Source organism: Lissotriton helveticus, chromosome 6, assembly GCF_964261635.1.
Source record: "Lissotriton helveticus chromosome 6, aLisHel1.1, whole genome shotgun sequence".
NCBI lineage: Eukaryota > Metazoa > Chordata > Amphibia > Caudata > Salamandridae > Lissotriton > Lissotriton helveticus.
This window is the reverse complement of record NC_136067.1, coordinates 1,382,093,440-1,382,113,810: the sequence shown is the minus strand read 5'-3', so window position 1 is coordinate 1,382,113,810 and position 20,371 is coordinate 1,382,093,440.

Here is a 20,371-nt window from a genome sequence, read left to right as displayed (position 1 = left end):
ATGGTGATGGGTAAAAAAACAGAGGATGGGCAAGTGAAAGGTATGACACCCTGAGAATGAGGAACAACCTGTGCCAGTGCTGTTAATTTCATGCCAATGCGTGTCATGCCATTTCTCAATGGCTGTTAATGAAATTGGCATGCGTAGAGGCCTAAATAAGCCAATGGCTGGCCCTGGCTGGCAACACTACAGCGACTTTGACCAACAAAACACATGAATGACAGCCCCCTTACATCAGCATTCATAAAAGGAATGGCGGTCTACGTTTCTTCCCCTCAGCACCTCGGACGTTGCTGACGTATTCACTTTCTATTTATATCCAGGAGATGGTAATAAACCACTGGCATAGGGTGGCTGGCTTCCTCCAGCAGGGCAGAGGCCCTGTCCGTCTTGTATTTCCCGTTTCTATTTCCATGATGGCAGCCGTCTCAATCTCAAATGGATTTTCCTTCTGGCTAACGGGCTGAAAGTTCTCAGTTCCTCGAGCACCAATGGCGAAGCCATGAGTCAGCATTCCTTGAAATGCGGGCCTGCCCTCAAGTCAGTATTTAAGTGGAAATACGTCACGTATAGAAACGGAATGAGCAGCGTCCGTGGCGTTCGCCACAATTTTCTGCATTCAAACTCAAGTGTAAAAGAAATGTGAGCCCCAAGATTTATTTAAAGCAGCAACGCTGCAGTAGGGGCCGCAAAGATAGGCGTGTCAGGCCTGAAACGCCTGTCCCTGTCGGTCATGCTGGCTGCGGTGTTTCTGATTTAAATAAATAAGCGAGTTCACACATTGGAAGCAAAAATACTTAGTGAAGTACCATCCAACAGACATTTTTTTAACCACTGTGCAAGAGCTGTACCTCAAAAAAGGAGCACGTGGTAAAACAGCAATACCTGCTTTTAATGTAAGCACAAAAAAGGCTGAGAAAAAATAATAATAAAAAAAACCTGTGCCAAATACAAAGGTGTAGTTCTCATTTAATTCAGGGCGGTAACAGGACTATTGCATAAAAATTGGCACAAGTCCCTCTCAGCAGCAGTAACTGATGCAAAGGGTGGCGGGGACACTGTCTTCCAGGGTGAAGCTTCAGCAGCTCACATCAGGAACCCACTGACAGTGAACATGACCTGATGAAAATGGCATTTAGCCGGCTACCCAGTTGACGATGATAGCGGCCAAGGTTTGAGATTGCATATGCGTGACATTTTCATGATTTCAGTGCACTTATGAGTGACATTCAACGACCAAATGTGTGACACTTGGAGCATGAGCAAAAGTAGGCAGTGAAGTCCATTGACCATCCTTCTCAAACCATCACATATGATTTTACACCTCCTTTGACCACTACAGCCCAGGTGCTTGCAGGACCATGGACAATTTGTAACATTCCTTGGTTTCTCCAGTGCTTAATTTGTGCCAGTGTTTTCCGGTGCTCAGCACTGGCACTTATTTATGAGAACCCACCACATGGTGGCTGTGTGTGTGTGTGTATTTTTAAGCAAAGTTCATTAGTGGAGCATTGCATTGAACTTAAACCTGCAGTTAAAAAGTGGTGTGGAGTGCGCCAGCTGCAGTGGACTGTTCACCAGTGAGTAATACCTTGGGCCCTGGCACTTATTTTTTTTTTACAAATGAAGCACTGGGTTTCTCCGAACCGGCAGTGTAAAATTGCCAGGCTATTGTAAGTTGCCTGCATAAACACCTTTTATCACAACTTGAGGTTAGAAATCCAACTCCTGTCCTCCATTTATACAGTACTACCACATTAGTATGCTATCAGTCTCAAACAGCACAATGCAAGACATCACTGGCTCACTCTCTCATTAGCACTGGTGCTGCCCGGTCCTACAATGACCACCTTGTCCACAGATTCCCTCACTATCATGCTCCACCAGTGCCCCTCATCTCTCCACAGCACCCTCTCACATTCATTTAATTTGTTTTGCATTTCTACCCCAAAAAACCCTTTTAGCAACATTAGGATAATTTAACACTGGGTTAAAACATAACATTCTAATCTATACAGGGCACAAGTCCTAAAAAAAGAAGTGGGGGGACGCTGTCACCGGAAGTGACGTCACAACAGGAAGTGACGTCACGAAAGGTGGCTCCGATCTCGTCCCAGAGAGACCAAAAAGGTGAAGTCCAGCTGTTTGCAGGGGGGACGGCGTCCACCGTGTAAAATAAGTGGGGGGACGCCGTCCACCCGCGTGGTACCCCGACTCAATCTATACCATGCAGTTTACAAGCAGCTGAGCCCGTGCTTCATTTGAGCTGGTGGTTTCCGGTGCTCGGCACCTGCACTTATTTGTCCGCACTGGTGCTTGTGACTGCCTGCCACCAGGTGGCACTGTCTGGCTAATTTAGGGATGATCACAACAGGTAATTAAAATGACTATTACCTGCCACTCGGGCCATTGTTATAGCTTTGGAGACCTGAAATAGTCTGAATTGTCACACTTTACTGTTACTATCATTGGCAGCGCTGGCAGGGGCAATGTGTGGTGCAAGCTGCAGTGGCCTCCTGACGAGAGCCCTGGCACTTATTTTTTACAAATTAAGCACTGATTGCTGAGCTCTTTAATGACAGTTTATCGGTCACTGTCTTATTAGGTGATTGCAACTAATGAACTGCAAGTATCAAAAGGATCTCTGTGACAAAAGCAGTAACCCACTGTGCTATCCACATAAAATGCAGTTCCATCCGCATGGTACACATTCTGCAGCAGGCATTTAATGAACCTGTCTGTGCCAGTTTATCGTGAGTCAAGACTGCCACTAAAACTTTGGGGCATTTTATCAAGAACTGCGATAAAATTATCGCCGCTTTGGGAATTCACAAGCACATATTATCAAGCCCATTATTGCCGTTTTAGTGGCAGGCGGCGATAATGTTATTGCAGTTCTTGATAATATGCCCCTCAGATCTCTCTCCAGAGGGAACATTAATTACGAGTTATTTCAATCTTCCCTGGACTTTTTTAATGTTGCCTGAAAACTTCTGGGCATACATGGGAACCCTGCAGAGTGCGCTTTCCACAGCCGCACCCCCAGCTAAGTACCAGGTGCAGCTGCACACTGCCAGTCAAGTTTGATCGCCCTTAAAAGCCGACCCCTGCACGCATTAATAGTGCTGCTCTGTAATTTGAACCACTCTCTGTCCAGCAACGTTAGACTTTCATAGACACTTAGCGAAAGCTGTTTCTGAAAGGAAATTATGCTTTTTCTATTCTAAAAGTAACGCTGCATTTTGGTTCCTGCATTTGCCAGTGTTCTTACATGTAATAACAAGTCCGCTGGGGTAATTTTGGCCTTATCATACAATGAGGCTGCTTTGCAAAAATAGAGTCCATTTATGGAGCCCCGCTGAACATGGTCACTTTAATCGGTCACAAAGTTCGAAAGTGTGCAGCTTGTACTGAAATCGGTAACCAGAAAACACAACGATTACGGTCTAGCGTGCCAATTAGAAACAACTTCCCGAGTCTTAAAACATCATCCTTCTCGCAGAAGCACTGGGCTCATGGGGCTCTCTCCTCGGGCTGCTCCTGGCTGAGTCATTCAGCGGCTGCCAAGGACAAAACGTACAGGGCAGGTTGGCAGGAAACTGTCCCATCCAGCTGTTACCGGGGTCCCTGCTGGCAGGGGTGCAGCAACACACAATTAGCAGCCCCGCCAGCGCTGGAAGATCTAGCAGCCACACGGGGGTTCAGAGAGGCCAGGCAGTCGGCGCTGACAGAGGGAGCACAAAAGGGGGTGGTGATGGACGGAGCATCTGAACCAATCAAACACAGAGGGAGCACAGCCTATTTTTGCGCACAGCAAAGAAACAATTGGAATGATTGCTACTATCCACCCATGGTGGTCGGCAGGGTCGGATTGGGATCACAATTCGGCCCGGGCACTGACGAAAAAAGTGGCCCACATTCAAGAGGCGTGGCCCATATTTAAGGGGCGTGGCCCACATTCAAGGGGCGTGCCCTTTCATGAAACACCATTTGCACAGACAAGGAATGAAAGTGGGAAGATACTGTTCTTGCACAGGACACAGGGCCAAGGTGACAATGGCCTACATGCTGAGCAACTAAAAAAAATAGCAAGGCCCCTTTCTGTCACAAAATTATTCCAGCCCTCCAGCACAGGAGCAACTGAAAAGCAGCAAAGCCCCTGCTATTACTAACCTACTTAGCCCTCCCCAGACCTTCAGCTCAGGAGCACATGAACAGAGGTAAGGCCCCTGCAATTAGTAAATTAATCAGCCCTCCAGGCCTCAGGAAAATGTCCTGGCAGGGGAGCACAAAACACAGCTTTCTGAGTCATCAAAGGTAGCCAGGTAGCCAGGGGGGAGGCTGAGGTGAAGCTGGAGCATGGGAAGTGCCTTCCCAGTGTGTTCTGGCAGTTTGAGTGTTTATCATTTACTGTAGTATTACCCTTGTACCTGTGTATGGTACCCTTTTGTAACTTGCACATGTCACTTTTCTCTGGTATCACACTGTATGCTACCTCTCACTTTTGTTTGCTTTAGATACTTGCACAAGTGCCACCATTGCCTACGTAACGTTTGTTCTTGTGCTGGAGTGTCTGCCATTTATTGCAGTATTATACCTCTACTTGTACTTTGTACGCTTTTGTAACCTGCACACATATCACTTTTTCCTCCTGTAATGTACCGATTGCTACCTCATGTATTTTGGTTGCTCACTATTGTCACTTTTGATTCATGTAACTTAACGTTTGCTTTTGTAATTTGTCCACTTGTAATTTTTCTCCTCATGTATTATTGCTGTTCCTAGTCTGAAGCGCTCTGACACCTTCGGGTAAAGTCCGCGCTATATAAAATCGCATAACTAAATAAATAAAATAAAAAAATTCCAAACATCACCTGGCCCCCACAGCAAGACCCATTCTTCCTCGCCCACTATGCCCTGAATGTGAAGGGCTGTGGGCGAGGTGTTAATACTAACACCGTTTCTGGGCTGCATGGGCCCCAGGGGGGCCGAGGTGAAAATGGCTCAAAGGCCTGAGAAACACCTGGCCCCCCGGGAGGCCGATTCTTGCAAACAATCACCCCTCCCCAGCCCCAGCTTGATTGCTTGGCAGGGCAGGGGTGAAGGAGAGGCCACAGCTGACAATCGCTGTCCGGCCGCACAGAGAGGCTGCTTTCATTTTCTCTGTCTGTCTCCGTGCACTCTGTGGGCCGTTTTTTTTTCTCCCCTTTCCTAGTCCACTCTCTGTGGACTGGGACAGGGGAGAAAAAAACGGCCCACAGAGGGCACTGAGGCACCGGCCCTTCGGCCCATGCCCGAATGCCCGCCTTGCCAATCCGCCCCTGGTGGTCGGTCTTTCTGCCCACCAGCACACCGAACCGCATCAAATTCTAGCAGGCGGGAAAGCTGCTTAGAATAGACCTTTTTTTTACCTCTTGTACAGTCCACTACAGTATCCACCTTGTCTGACAGAAGGCTAAGAATCATTGAATTGACTAGAAATGGAGGCAGGACAGACATAATTTCAGCCGTTCTTGTTGATCCAAAGCACAGACAACAGATAATAATTCAGAATTATTTGCTGTCTCAATGGCCAAACCTGAATCTAGCATAACTTAGTTTCTATCTCGCTCTAAGTAACTTTCTCAACTCATATAGGCACATATAATGCAAATATGCAGATTTGCAACCCTAGACCTCGTAAAATACAGCTTAAAATATATGTTAAGTGTGGGACAGACTTAACGAGTCCACAGGGATACATTATCCCTGTGTGCCATGTTACCAAGACAACATGGTCTCCGGGCCCGGTGCCAGAAACCTAAATTCTTTCGCATGCAGAGTGCTTGTGCTGCGCACAAGGCTGTTTTTGGAGTTCCTCATGATCTCCAAAGAGTGTCAGGGAGCTACATATGCGTGACCAATTAATTTTAATGTGGTGATGCAGATGCAGCATTAAAATGTATTAATCTAACTCCTGATGCGTGGTACTTGGCAGGGCTGCATGGCCCATTTGATGCCACTGCCAATAGTTAGTCATCTATCTGGGGCTGCTGTTGAAACTGTAGTGGTAACTGACAGAATATTTGTAAATGTGCTCACACACTGTTTGAACATTTCCAACATGTCATGAGCAAGTTTTGAAGGTCCTGGATATGGAGCCCCAATTTTTGGTTTGTGTGACCAGGAATTACATAAGTGATAACATTTAAGCCATGCAGGCATGTTTTTCTTTCCAATTATGGCTTCCACCATTTTAAGGAAAAATACTGCTGCACTTGTTTACATTTGTCAAAGCTCTAAATCCAATTCAGAGTAAACAAATTAGGATAATATCCTTCAGTTACCCAAGAGACAAAAAGGTTAGCATTGTCGAAGAAAATTTGGAGTTGGATTTCGATCATCTATTGCTTCATCACCTTGCCGTCACGTGGTTCCTCCTGCGCCGGTATGCTAGAAATCTGGTCTTATTGATGGAACAGTCCCTTTATTCCATTATCTGGATGGCTCTCACGTTCATCATATGACTTCTAGTTCTTTGTAACCTCTCGTTCTACAGTTTGTCTGTGCTTAGGAGACCTAACTGGTCCTTCCACTCCTTTCAATTTCCATTTGCCTAGCTGCCTTGTTCTAGGACTCAGGCTGGCGCTTGAACTGTGCCGCCATATTTTTTTCCCACTCTTCTTGCAAAGTTTGCAGGGTTGAATATCCTATATGGATTATGATATCCACCTGTGTTTCCAATATGGTTGGGTTTACTCAGAGATATCTTTGTTAAGAAGCAGGTGCCCTGTCTCATTGACCGTGGGCTAAGGCCATTGGTCCGGACACCATCTTGGGAGGGCTAGTTTCTAGAAAAACTTCTGTCTGGGGCCATGAATTACCTTGATCTGAAGTGCTTCATATGCCTATGCAGTTTCATGCTTTTGCTTTTGTAGTGTTGTTGTCATTTATCTTCTTGTGAGCTGACGTGGAACAGTCAGCTCTCTTTTCAGCAAGGTTTTTATGTTCGCCCGCTATGGGCCTCCAATATCTATCCCCACTAGCCTTTACATGGGGGGTGAACTGCCAAGAAAAGGCTGGCACGGAGGTACATCGTTATCTCTATGGCGGTGCCTGGTAGGCACCGCCACCATTCTAGGGATGCAGAGCGATCCAACAGACAATTGGAATGATTGCTACTATCCACAGGCGTTCGGTCTTTCTGCCCACCAGCACACCGACCCGCATCAAATTCTAGCAGGCGGGAAAGCTGGTTAGAATGGCGGGGAGACCGACACTGACAGCCTGTCGGTGGCGGTCTCCCCGCCATCCTAATCAGCCCCTTAGATTTTTTACTCTTTGTTGTGTTGGGCTTGATGAATGGGTAAAATGGCAACCAATCATCAAGCCCAGTACATGTGAAGGCACTCAACAGTCCATTACAGTATCCACCTTGTCTGACAGAAGGCTAAGAATCATTGAATTGACTTGAAATGTAGGCAGGACAGACATCATTTCAGCCGTTCTTGCTGATCCAAAGCACAGACAACAGATAATAATTCAGAATTATTTTCTGTCTCAATGGCCAAACCCGAATCAAGCATAACTTAGTTTCTATCTCGCTCTAAGTAACTTTCTCAACTCAAATAGGCACATATAATGCAAGTATGCAGATTTACAACCCTAGACCTCGTAAAATACAGCTTAAAATATATGTTAAGTGTGGGACAGACTTAACGAGTCCTGTGGGGGCCTACCCACAAAATATGTGAAGGAGCGCCCTTCACACCCAGACAGACTTTCAAGGCAAGGCTGAGATGGTGAGGGCCCCGCAGGACCAGATACCCAAATGCAACACAGGGGATGAGAAGCCACATGCGATACCCCTGAAATATGGGTGAATTAGATTGAGAAAACACATATATTACAATTGCATTTATATAGCGCTTAGTACCCCTGATGAGGAGTCAAAGCACTTTTTAGCGAGTAGCACGCTACTCCGTAATAGATCACTGGGTGGTGTAGCAACTCTATGAATTAGTGTAAGTGAAGGATATGGAAGCTGCAATGCCTTGACAAAGCTCTAACCACTACATGAAGTAAAAGGTAACAAAGAGCAAAAAGCAGGGAAAAGAAAGTGAAACATTGTATGAATTAGACAAAAGAGCTTCGGGCTCAAGAACGTCCTTGTCACCTGTCTTCTACAGATTTTTTTCTCTGGGTGAGCGCCCAAGGCGTACGCTAGCAAGGCTTATCCATCCACACTGGGGGCCGACATCTATCACAAGTTTTTTCGGAGAGGACGGAGGGCTGATAGCGGATTGCGAGGGCATCAGCAGCAGGGTACTTTCAAATTACCAAGACCATATACAACCAAGGTCACCCCAGCTCCTTGGCGAGTAATAGGTTTTTAGATGCGATGGCCATGGTCTGGCTGGAAGATACACCCAGGGACTTCCTTGCGGAACCCTTCACAGTAGACAAAGTGATCCAGGCAATAGAAGACATGGAAGGCTCAAAAGCGCCGGGCGTTGACGGGTTCCCGGGTTGTTTTTATAAGGTTTTCAAGAAAACACTGGCCTGCATCTCATTGACGTGTACCAGGAAGCCATGGATGCAGGCGAACTCCCACTAACATTGCGGGAGGCAATTATCACACTCTTCCCCAAATCAGGCAAGTACCCACAACAGTGCGGCTCCTATAGACCCCTCTCACTACTGAATTTTGACTACAAAATGTTAGCAAAAATGCTGGTCACTAGGATGTCCCTGATAGTCAATCAGATGATATCACCGGCCTAGACGTGCTTCATCCCGTACAGATACACCACGCTGAACCTGCGTACCCTGATCGCTACCCTTCACAGGGTCGACCCCTTGCATCCAGCGGCGGCAATACTCTTGGACGCAATAAAAGGCCTTTGACTAGTTGGAATGGCCCTTTCTCAATGCCACATTGGTGCGATTGGTGCTGCCACCCAGGTTCATGCGGTACAAAAGGGGGTGGTGATGGACAGAGCATCTGAACCAATCAAACACTCACACCCAGTCAACAGATCTTGGTTTAATCCATCCCCGTTCTTTAGCCCACTCCGCCACCCCAGTTCAGTCATGGCCATATGCAAATCAGTCTGACCCTGTGCCTCATGGGAACAGTCCAGCCCGAACTGCCAAACCATGCCTTCCCTGGACCGGAAACAAGCTTCGAGGACCGGTTTCTGGCATTACAGCCGTCTTCAGCCTGGCTTGCTTGTATCCAGTGGCAAAGTGATCAAGGGACTCACGTCTGCGCATACCTTGCCAACTTATGGCAAACAAAGCGGTACAAAAGGGGGTGGTGATGGATGGAGCATTTGAACTAATCAAACACTCACACCCAGTCAACAGATCTGGGTTTAATCCATCACCGTTCTTTAGCCCACTCCGCCACCCCAGTTCAGACATGGCCATATGCAAATCAGTCTGACCCTGTGCCTCATGGGAACAGTCCAGCCCGAATGCCAAGCCATGCCTTCCCTGGACCGGAAACAAGCTTCCGAGGACCGGTTTCTGGCATTATAGCCGTCTTCAGCCCGGCTTGCTTGAATCCAGTGGCAAAGTGAGCAAGGGACTCACGTCAAAGTCAAGTCAAAAAAACACTTTATTCGATTAAATTAAAATCACAAAAGTATGCTATACATTCATAGTTGATCATTGGAGTGCTTAAAAAATAAGACACATTATGTACAAATACAAATTCCATATTTACAAATTTCATATTTACAAAAAAAAAAAAAAAAAATTAAAATACTTATCGTCATACTTGCACTGTCTGTGTTTTCCTACAAAATTACATTTCATTTTTACTGTTTGTGATATGGGTTTGTTCAGTGATCTAATTACAATAATATTTACAAACCTATGATACAATCATTTAACAGTGATACCCCGACTGGGTGTACAATTTTTGACAAAGGCTAGGTCAATTAATCAGTATCTGAGGTATATTTCGACGAGACCTAATGGACATTGTGAGGAAATTTGCTACCCCATACATAATTAGAGGTGTTTCCATTAACTGTAAAAACAGAAAGGCCGGTTTGACTTGGGTAAACTTTAGATCTTTTAATATTGGCTTAATATATTTCTCTCTTGCAATTCTGAAAAAAGGACAAAAAAAGAAAAAATGGGTAGAATCCTGGTCTGAGAAATCGTCACACTTGCAGGGGGCGTTCTCATGGGGTTTACACCATTTATTATATTCACCCAACAAGAAGTGAGACTGATTAAAGCGAAATTTAGTGAGAAGCCACCGATGGAAAGGTTTGTTTACTACCGCCAAGTATGGTTCAATGGCTAAAGATGTTATTGTCAAAAAATGTGACCTCACGGTTGGCTTCATGATTTCGCGTGTTTCTCTTTCGGCTTCTCTTTTCTTTATATATTCCCGTTTTGCCCAACTAATGTCATCTTTTTGAAGGCCTTCAGGGTTAGTATATAAATTAGGGCGGCCCAGGTATTGTGCTATTTTCTTGATGTATGAAAGCCACTCAATCTCTGCCACACGATCCCGCCCCATACAGTCTTTAATAATCGTGTGATTTAATGTTAAATTGGGATTAAGCCAAGTTTTAATCCAAGCCCTTAATGGTGCAAAAGACAATATGTCTTCAATATAACCTACCCCTAGTTCCATATGTACTGAGTGAGCAGGTGTAGATTTTGGTAAGCCCAGAACGGATCGCAGAAAAATATTCTCTGCCCTTTGGATATGGGTTGTGTTCTTATATCCCCAAATAGAGGCTCCATATCTGGCTATTGCCATGGTTTTGGCTTTGTATATGGATAATATAGCCTCTGGTGGTTTGCCGCCAAGACGTTTAGCGAACCCCAATATAGCAGCAGATGATCGTTTTACAGCAGCGGTCTTGTTCTGGATTTGTGGTGCCCATGTCCCTTTCTCGTCGAACACCACTCCTAGATATGTAAAGGTTTTAACCTTAGTAAGTACAGCATCATTACAGGTCAGGGTTCTAATGTTACTTTTAGAGTTACCCACAGCCATGACATGCGACTTTCCTACATTAATCACCAAATCCAGATCTTGCATAAAAGCCCCAAAAGTATTAAGTAAATGTTGAAGACCCCTCGGGGTCCTTGACATCAGTACCGTGTCGTCGGCATATAAAAGTACCGGCGTCACGGAACCACCCATGCAGGGCACATCTGCAGAGGCAGTTTTTAGGGACTCACCAAGGGAGTTAATATAAAGGGAGAAGAGCATAGGTGCCAAAATGCACCCTTGGCGCACTCCCCTTCCCGATTTAAAAAAAGAGGTACAGTTCCCTTCTTGGGTCATGCGGATAGTTGCCCTTAAATCACTGTGGAGTTGCGCCAAAAAATCCACAAGAGCTCGATCCAGTCCCTTTTCGAGGAGTATTGTCCACAGCTTTGACCTATTAACTAGGTCAAAAGCTGTGGACAAGTCCATGAAGGCCAAGTACATCTTCCCCCCTGAAGCTACAGTGTATTTGCTCAGTATAAGGTGCAAATTAAGACATTGATCTTCTGTACCTCTGGCAGATCTAAACCCATACTGCGCTTCACACAAGATGTTTTTATCGGTGGTCCAGGCTGAGATTCTCTCTAGTATTATTTTGCCCAAGATTTTAAATGAGGAATCTAGCAGAGATATTGGTCTGTAGCATCTAGGGTCCCCCCTTTGACCCTTCTTGAATATGGGGATGATGACAGCCTGTGACCAGGTAGTTGGAGGTCTTATCTTGTCTATACCAACTACATTAAAAACATTAGTAAGTACAACTGACCACATTGCTGAATTTGTTTTGTACATATCTGCGGGTACGCCATCTGGCCCAGGGGCCTTCTGTGATGACATGCCCTCGATAGCACTCTGTACCTCTTTAATAGTAAAACTTAGAAGGGGGGCTTGAATGTCGATCGGTGTTAAATTAGGAGGTCCTAGGTCGATGTTGCTGCCATAAATTTTTTGGAAGTGGTCCAACCATTCCTTCTCAGGGATATTTAACTCCAGTGGCGCATTTTCTTTCCCATTGAACAGAGGTGTATTGACAATGGCCCAGAACTTTGCGCTATCCCTTAGGGTAGCTTTTTCATACAAATTGTCCCACGCCTGTTTCTTAATTTCCTTTTTCCTTACTTGGATATCCTGATTGTACTGCTTCCTAAGCCTTGCCACCTCCACTCTATCACGAGGTACCTTTTTCAGTGCTTTATGGAGTACTCGATGTGATTTGGAGCATGCATTATTAAACCACCCCTCAACCTTTCTCTCTTTGTTTGTGGATTTACATTTTAGGTCATCTGCCACCTGGCGACAGATGGCTTCAAAGGACCCAATTATATTCCCTTTGAGACTCAATGGCTCCCTACAAACATTAATGTCGCTGCCCACTTTCTCGTTTAGGGAGTAAAGGAATTCCTCAGGTATAACTTTACTCCATTTCACCCGTCTCCCTTGATCCTTTGCAGTGATATCAACGGCGATATCTAATTCAGAGTTTTTATTAAACAAAAATAAAATATTATCCTCCATGTTCAACACAACCGGGTTGTGGTCACTATATGTGGAATGTATAGCATTATAAAAGATAACATTCTGCAACATAACTGGTGAAATAAATATATAATCAATGATAGTGTTGCAATCCCTAGCACTATAGGTTGAGACCCTTTCTTTACTATCAAAGAACTCTGGTTCGTAAAGTTCATTTTCAAGAAGCAGATCTTCTAGGGTCGACCCTTTAACAGAATGTTCAAAGTGTGGGGGTTGGAACATGTCTACATTCAGACTATCTATTAAATGACAGTTTTGTTGGCATAAATGTACATTAAAATCTCCCAACAATATAAAATATGTCGGGGCGGTTTGACTCTCTTTAAAATTACACAAAAACATATTCAGAGAAATGAGATTTTCGATATCGCCAGAGCCTTGGGTAGCGTTAAAAAAGTTGATGTAAACGCATTTAGAATTATTAGTCAATGTGACTTCCAGAGCTAGAAAATTGTGGGATAACGTGTTTATTGCTTTCGCAGTTCCATTCATTTTAACTGACAATAAAAATTGTAAACCTCCTTTATTGCGACCAGAGTTTGAGGGTTGTGCAGCAAGGAAGTAGGATGTATACCCATCTATCCAAAAATCACAGTCCATATCCCATGTCTCCTGCAGCGCTATCACATCATACTTTTTCAATATATTCAACCAATTTATATCTTCCCTTTTAGAGCGGAGTCCTGCAATATTCCAGCTCATTAGGTTAACAATAGAACCCCTCGCGTTACTATTGATTATAGGCAGTGGGTCAGTAATACTATCATAAGAAACTAGTCAGTCAATTTCCTCCAGATTTGAAAGTGCTGAGAACATATTTGATAACTCCAGACCATTACTTGATTCACAACCCTGGTTTCCATGGCTTTTAGGTAACATACCAGTTGTTTGTGTTGCCCAAGGGCTAATACGGTGAGTTTTAGTTGGGAGAACATTGCAACTTGCCCTTTCAGGGGGATTTTTTGGTGATGCTGGTGGTGGGTAGAAAAATCCTAGGGGGACTGCTCTTATTCTATCCTCTCTAATCTCGGTTGCATCCCAAAATAAGCGGGATGCCTCATGGGGTCTGTTAAAGTTGACAATTAGACAGTCCCCAGAGAATTTCTTCTTTGTATATCCCACCCAATCCACACGTCTACCTGTCTGGATGTATTCAGAGATGTTGTTAGGGCCAGTACAGTTAGCATTGCACCATGTTTTTATATTGTCCAGCACTGAGGCATTTGACTCAATTTCCCCTGTTTTTAATACTGGAATATTCACCAAAATTGCGACAAACGGTGTAGCTTCTGGTGGGAGGTGAACTGGTGGTCTCGGGCGAGATCTTCTAGGCCCTGCTGGGTTAAACCCATCTTGGGTAGATGCCAGAGGCATTGTCTGTGGTAGGCAGGGTTTGGGTGCAGAAGGCTGTTTAGGGATAATTGTGCTGACCCCTTCCCCCGTTCCATGACCAATTAACCCTAGTGGTGAAGCAGGTGGAAGCTGGGAATTGGCTAGTACGGTACTTCCCTGCTCCATAGGGGATTGGGATTGCCTCTGTGGTTTAGAAGGGGATTGTAGGGTGATTTTGGGTGGTGGACACCGAGGATCTTTCTCGAGAGAAGTTACAAATTTGTATATCCTGTCACATTTCTTTAGAATATCGGAAACACAATCCCTTAAAGTATCAATAATGTCTGTGGAGATTTGTATGAGTACCCCTTCAAGTTTGTCAACCAGGACCTTCTCCACCATGTCCTTGATGGAGGATTCTAGGGCACTCAATGGGGAATTTTGTAGCTTACAACGCTGTGCACCATGTGTCCTTTGTGTATAAGTGCGCTTGCTAACCTGGGGTTCAGGCTCAGGTTCCTGGGTACAGTCATGAGAAGAGTGTTCACCTTGGCTATCGATCACTCTTCCATCCGCACCTTCTTGTACCAATATATTGTCTATATCTGTATCTGGTAACCTAGTAATAGGTACCTTTTCAACCAGAATTACCGGGTCCAAAGGGATTGGTTGTCTAGACAATGTAAGCAAAGTTTGACTATCCGATGATATGGGGTCCAAGCCTAGTTCGCGTTCTTTATCAGCAATTTCCTGGTTTAGTTTACCGACAGCTGAGGTCAGGAACGACATAATGTTTGAAGATGCAGGGGTTTTTCGCGCAATTTTAGCCTTAGTTGTACCCCCATTAACAGAAGTTTGTAGTTTGCGCTTACCCATTGTCCGGTGTGCAAATCAAGGGGGGGATGCCCGTCCCGTCCCCTGTCGTCCCCGGACGGCCACAGACGGCCCGCCCTCTGCCCGGGCTCCGCCCGGCGCCGCCCACGCGCGTCCGCGAGGCGGAGGGGGCTGTTGCCTTTTGTTGCGCCTCCTGGCGCTTGAGCAGGAAGTGGGCGGTGGAAAACTGCTAGGCACGCTGGGAGTTGTGGTCCGCTCCGCTCCGCGGCCGTGCGATGGCGCTGCACAGCGGCGGGGGCGGCCACAACGTCAGGAACCCAGTGGCGCTGTGCTGGTGCAGAGTAACGACCCCTCCTGGAGCCGGTATGCCTCAAAATGATCCCCGCACCTCACCGGGTGCTGCTGCCTTTTGTTGCGCCTCCTGGCGCTTGAGCAGGAAGTGGGCGGTGGAAAACTGCTAGGCACGCTGGGAGTTGTGGTCCGCTCCGCTCCGCGGCCGTGCGATGGCGCTGCACAGCGGCGGGGGCGGCCACAACGTCAGGAACCCAGTGGCGCTGTGCTGGTGCAGAGTAACGACCCCTCCTGGAGCCGGTATGCCTCAAAATGATCCCCGCACCTCACCGGGTGCTGCTGCCTTTTGTTGCGCCTCCTGGCGCTTGAGCAGGAAGTGGGCGGTGGAAAACTGCTAGGCACGCTGGGAGTTGTGGTCCGCTCCGCTCCGCGGCCGTGCGATGGCGCTGCACAGCGGCGGGGGCGGCCACAACGTCAGGAACCCAGTGGCGCTGTGCTGGTGCAGAGTAACGACCCCTCCTGGAGCCGGTATGCCTCAAAATAATCCCCGCACCTCACCGGGTGCTGCTGCCTTTTGTTGCGCCTCCTGGCGCTTGAGCAGGAAGTGGGCGGTGGAAAACTGCTAGGCACGCTGGGAGTTGTGGTCCGCTCCGCTCCGCGGCCGTGCGATGGCGCTGCACAGCGGCGGGGGCGGCCACAACGTCAGGAACCCAGTGGCGCTGTGCTGGTGCAGAGTAACGACCCCTCCTGGAGCCGGTATGCCTCAAAATGATCCCCGCACCTCACCGGGTGCTGCTGCCTTTTGTTGCGCCTCCTGGCGCTTGAGCAGGAAGTGGGCGGTGGAAAACTGCTAGGCACGCTGGGAGTTGTGGTCCGCTCCGCTCCGCGGCCGTGCGATGGCGCTGCACAGCGGCGGGGGCGGCCACAACGTCAGGAACCCAGTGGCGCTGTGCTGGTGCAGAGTAACGACCCCTCCTGGAGCCGGTATGCCTCAAAATGATCCCCGCACCTCACCGGGTGCTGCTGCCTTTTGTTGCGCCTCCTGGCGCTTGAGCAGGAAGTGGGCGGTGGAAAACTGCTAGGCACGCTGGGAGTTGTGGTCCGCTCCGCTCCGCGGCCGTGCGATGGCGCTGCACAGCGGCGGGGGCGGCCACAACGTCAGGAACCCAGTGGCGCTGTGCTGGTGCAGAGTAACGACCCCTCCTGGAGCCGGTATGCCTCAAAATGATCCCCGCACCTCACCGGGTGCTGCTGCCTTTTGTTGCGCCTCCTGGCGCTTGAGCAGGAAGTGGGCGGTGGAAAACTGCTAGGCACGCTGGGAGTTGTGGTCCGCTCCGCTCCGCGGCCGTGCGATGGCGCTGCACAGCGGCGGGGGCGGCCACAACGTCAGGAACCCAGTGGCGCTGTGCTGGTGCAGAGTAACGACCCCTCCTGGAGCCGGTATGCCTCAAAATGGGACTCACGTCTGAGCATACCCTGCCAACTTATGGCGAACAAAGCGGTACAAAAGGGGGTGGTGATGGACGGAGCATGTTAACCAATCAAACACTCACACCCAGTCAACAGATCTGGGTTTAATCCATCCCCGTTCTTTAGCCCACTCCGCCACCCCAGTTCAGACATGGCCATATGCAAATCAGTCTGACCCTGTGCCTCATGGGAGCAGTCCAGCCCGAACTGCCAAGCCATGCCTTCCCTGGACCAGAAACAAGCTTCGAGGACCGGTTTCTGGCATTACAGCCGTCTTCAGCCTGGCTTGCTTGTATCCAGTGCCAAAGTGAGCAAGGGACTCACGTCTGCGCATGCCCTGCCAACTTATGGCAAACAAAGCGGTACAAAAGGGGGTGGTGATGGATGGAGCATTTGAACTAATCAAACACTCACACCCAGTCAACAGATCTGGGTTTAATCCATCACCGTTCTTTAGCCCACTCCGCCACCCCAGTTCAGACATGGCCATATGCAAATCAGTCTGACCCTGTGCCTCATGGGAACAGTCCAGCCCGAACTGCCAAGCCATGCCTTCCCTGGACCGGAAACAAGCTTCCGAGGACCGGTTTCTGGCATTATAGCCGTCTTCAGCCCGGCTTGCTTGAATCCAGTGGCAAAGTGAGCAAGGGACTCACGTCTGAGCATACCCTGCCAACTTATGGCGAACAAAGCGGTACAAAAGGGGGTGGTGATGGACGGAGCATGTTAACCAATCAAACACTCACACCCAGTCAACAGATCTGGGATTAATCCATCACCGTTCTTTAGCCCACTCCGCCACCCCAGTTCAGACATGGCCATATGCAAATCAGTCTGACCCTGTGCCTCATGGGAACAGTCCAGCACGAACTGCCAAGCCATGCCTTCTCTGCACCGGAAACAAGCTTCCGAGGACCGGTTTCTAGCATTACAGCCGTCTTCAGCCCAGCTTACTTGAATCCAGTGGCAAAGTGAGCAAGGGACTCACGTCTGAGCATACCCTGCCAACTAATGGCGAACAAAGCGGTACAAAAGGGGGTGGTGATGGACGGAGCATCTGAACCAATCAAACACTCACACCCAGTGAACAGATCTGGGTTTAATCCATCACCGTTCTTTAGCCTCCTCCGCCACCCCAGTTCAGACATGGCCATATGCAAATCAGTCTGACCCTGTGCCTCATGGGAACAGTCCAGCCCGAACTGCCAAGCCATGCCTTCCCTGGACCGGAAACTTTTGACCGGATTCTGGCATTACAGCCGTCTTCAGCCTGGCTTGCTTGAATCCAGTGGCAAAGTGAGCAAGGGACTCACGTCTGAGCATACCCTGCCAACTTATGGCGAACAAAGCAGTACACAAGGGGGTGGTGATGGACGGAGCATCTGAACCAATCAAACACTCACACCCAGTCAACAGATCTGGGATTAATCCATCACCGTTCTTTAGCCCACTCCGCCACCCCAGTTCAGACATGGCCATATGCAAATCAGTCTGACCCTGTGCCTCATGGGAACAGTCCAGCCCGAACTGCCAAGCCATGCCTTCTCTGCACCGGAAACAAGCTTCCGAGGACCGGTTTCTAGCATTACAGCCGTCTTCAGCCCAGCTTGCTTGAATCCAGGGGCAAAGTGAGCAAGGGACTCACGTCTGAGCATACCCTGCCAAATTATGGCGAACAAAGCGGTACAAAAGGGGGTGGTGATGGACGGAGCATCTGAACTAATCAAACACTCACACCCAGTCAACAGATCTGGGTTTAATCCATCACCGTCCTTTAGCCCACTCCGCCACCCCAGTTCAGACATGGCCATATGCAAATCAGTCTGACCCTGTGCCTCATGGGAACAGTCCAGCCCGAACTGCCAAGCCATGCCTTCCCTGGACCGGAAACAAGCTTCCGAGTACCGGTTTCTGGCATTACAGCCGTCTTCAGCCCGGCTTGCTTGAATTCAGTGGCAAAGTGAGCAAGGGACTCACGTCTGAGCATACCCTGCCAACTAATGGCGAACAAAGCGGTACAAAAGGGGGTGGTGATGGACGGAGCATCTGAACCAATCAAACACTCACACCCAGTGAACAGATCTGGGTTTAATCTATCACCGTTCTTTAGCCTCCTCCGCCACCCCAGTTCAGACATGGCCATATGCAAATCAGTCTGACCCTGTGCCTCATGGGAACAGTCCAGCCCGAACTGCCAAGCCATGCCTTCCCTGGACCGGAAACTTTTGACCGGAATCTGGCATTACAGCCGTCTTCAGCCTGGCTTGCTTGAATCCAGTGGCAAAGTGAGCAAGGGACTCACGTCTGAGCATACCCTGCCAACTTATGGCGAACAAAGCAGTACACAAGGGGGTGGTGATGGACGGATCATCTGAACCAATCAAACACTCACACCCAGTCAACAGATCTGGGTTTAATCCATCACCGTTCTTTAGCCCACTCCGCCACCCCAGTTCATACATGGCCATATGCAAATCAGTCTGACCTGTGCCTCATGGGAACAGTCCAGCCCGAACTGCCAAGCCATGCCTTCCCTGGACCGGAAACAAGCTTCCGAGGACTGGTTTCTGGCATTACAGCCGTCTTCAGCCCGGCTTTCTTGAATCCAGTGGCAAAGTGAGCAAGGGACTCACGTTTGAGCATACCCTGACAACTTATGGCGAACAAAGAGGTACAAAGGGGGTGGTGATGGTCGGAGCATCTGAACCAATCAAACACTCGCACCCAGTCAACAGATCTGGGTTTAACCCATCACCATTCTTTAGCCCACTCCGCCACCCCAGTTCAGACATGGCCATATGCAAATCAGTCTGACCCTGTGCCTCATGGGAACAGTCCAGCCCGAACTGCCAAGCCATGCCTTCCCTGGACCGGAAACAAGCTTCCGAGGACTGGTTTCTGGCATTACAGCCGTGTTCACCCCGGCTTGCTTGAATCCAGTGGCAAAGTGAGCAAGAGACTCACGTCTGAGCATACCCTGCCAACTTATGGCGAACAAAGCGGTACAAAAGGGGGTGGTGATAGACGGAGCATCTGAACCAATCAAACACTCACACCCAGTCAACAGATCTGGGTTTAATCCATCACCGTTCTTTAGCCCACTCCGCCACCCCAGTTCACACATGGCCATATGCAAATCAGTCTGACCCTGTGCCTCATGGGAACAGACCAGCCCGAAACTGCCAAGCCATGCCTTCCCTGGACCGGAAACAAGCTTCCGAGGACCGGTTTCTGGCATGACAGCCGTCTTCAGCCCGGCTTGCTTGAATCCAGTGGCAAAGTGAGCAAGGGACTCACGTCTGAGCATACCCTGACAACTTATGGCGAACAAAGCGGTACAAAAGGGGGTGGTGATGGTCGGAGCATCTGAACCAATCAAACACTCACACCCAGTCAACAGATCTGGGTTTAACCCATCACCGTTCTTTAGCCCACTCCGCCACCCCAGTTCAGACATGGCCATATGCAAATCAGTCTGACCCTGTGCCTCATGGGAACAGTCCAGCCCGAACTGCCAAGCCATGCCTTCCCTGGACCGGAAACAAGCTTCCGAGGACTGGGTTCTGGCATTACAGCCGTCTTCAGCCCGGCTTGCTTGAATCCAGTGGCAAAGTGAGCAAGGGACTCACGTCTGAGCATACCCTGCCAACTTATGCCGAACAAAGCGGTACAAAAGGGGGTGGTGATGGACGGAGCATCTGAACCAATCAAACACTCACACCCAGTCAACAGATCTGGGTTTAATCCATCACCGTTCTTTGGCCCACTCCGCCACCCCAGTTCACACTTGGCCATATGCAAATCAGTCTAACCCTGTGCCTCATGGGAACAGGCCAGCCCGAACTGCCAAGCCATGCCTTCCCTGGACTGGGAACAAGCTTCCGAGGACCGCTTTCTGGCATGACA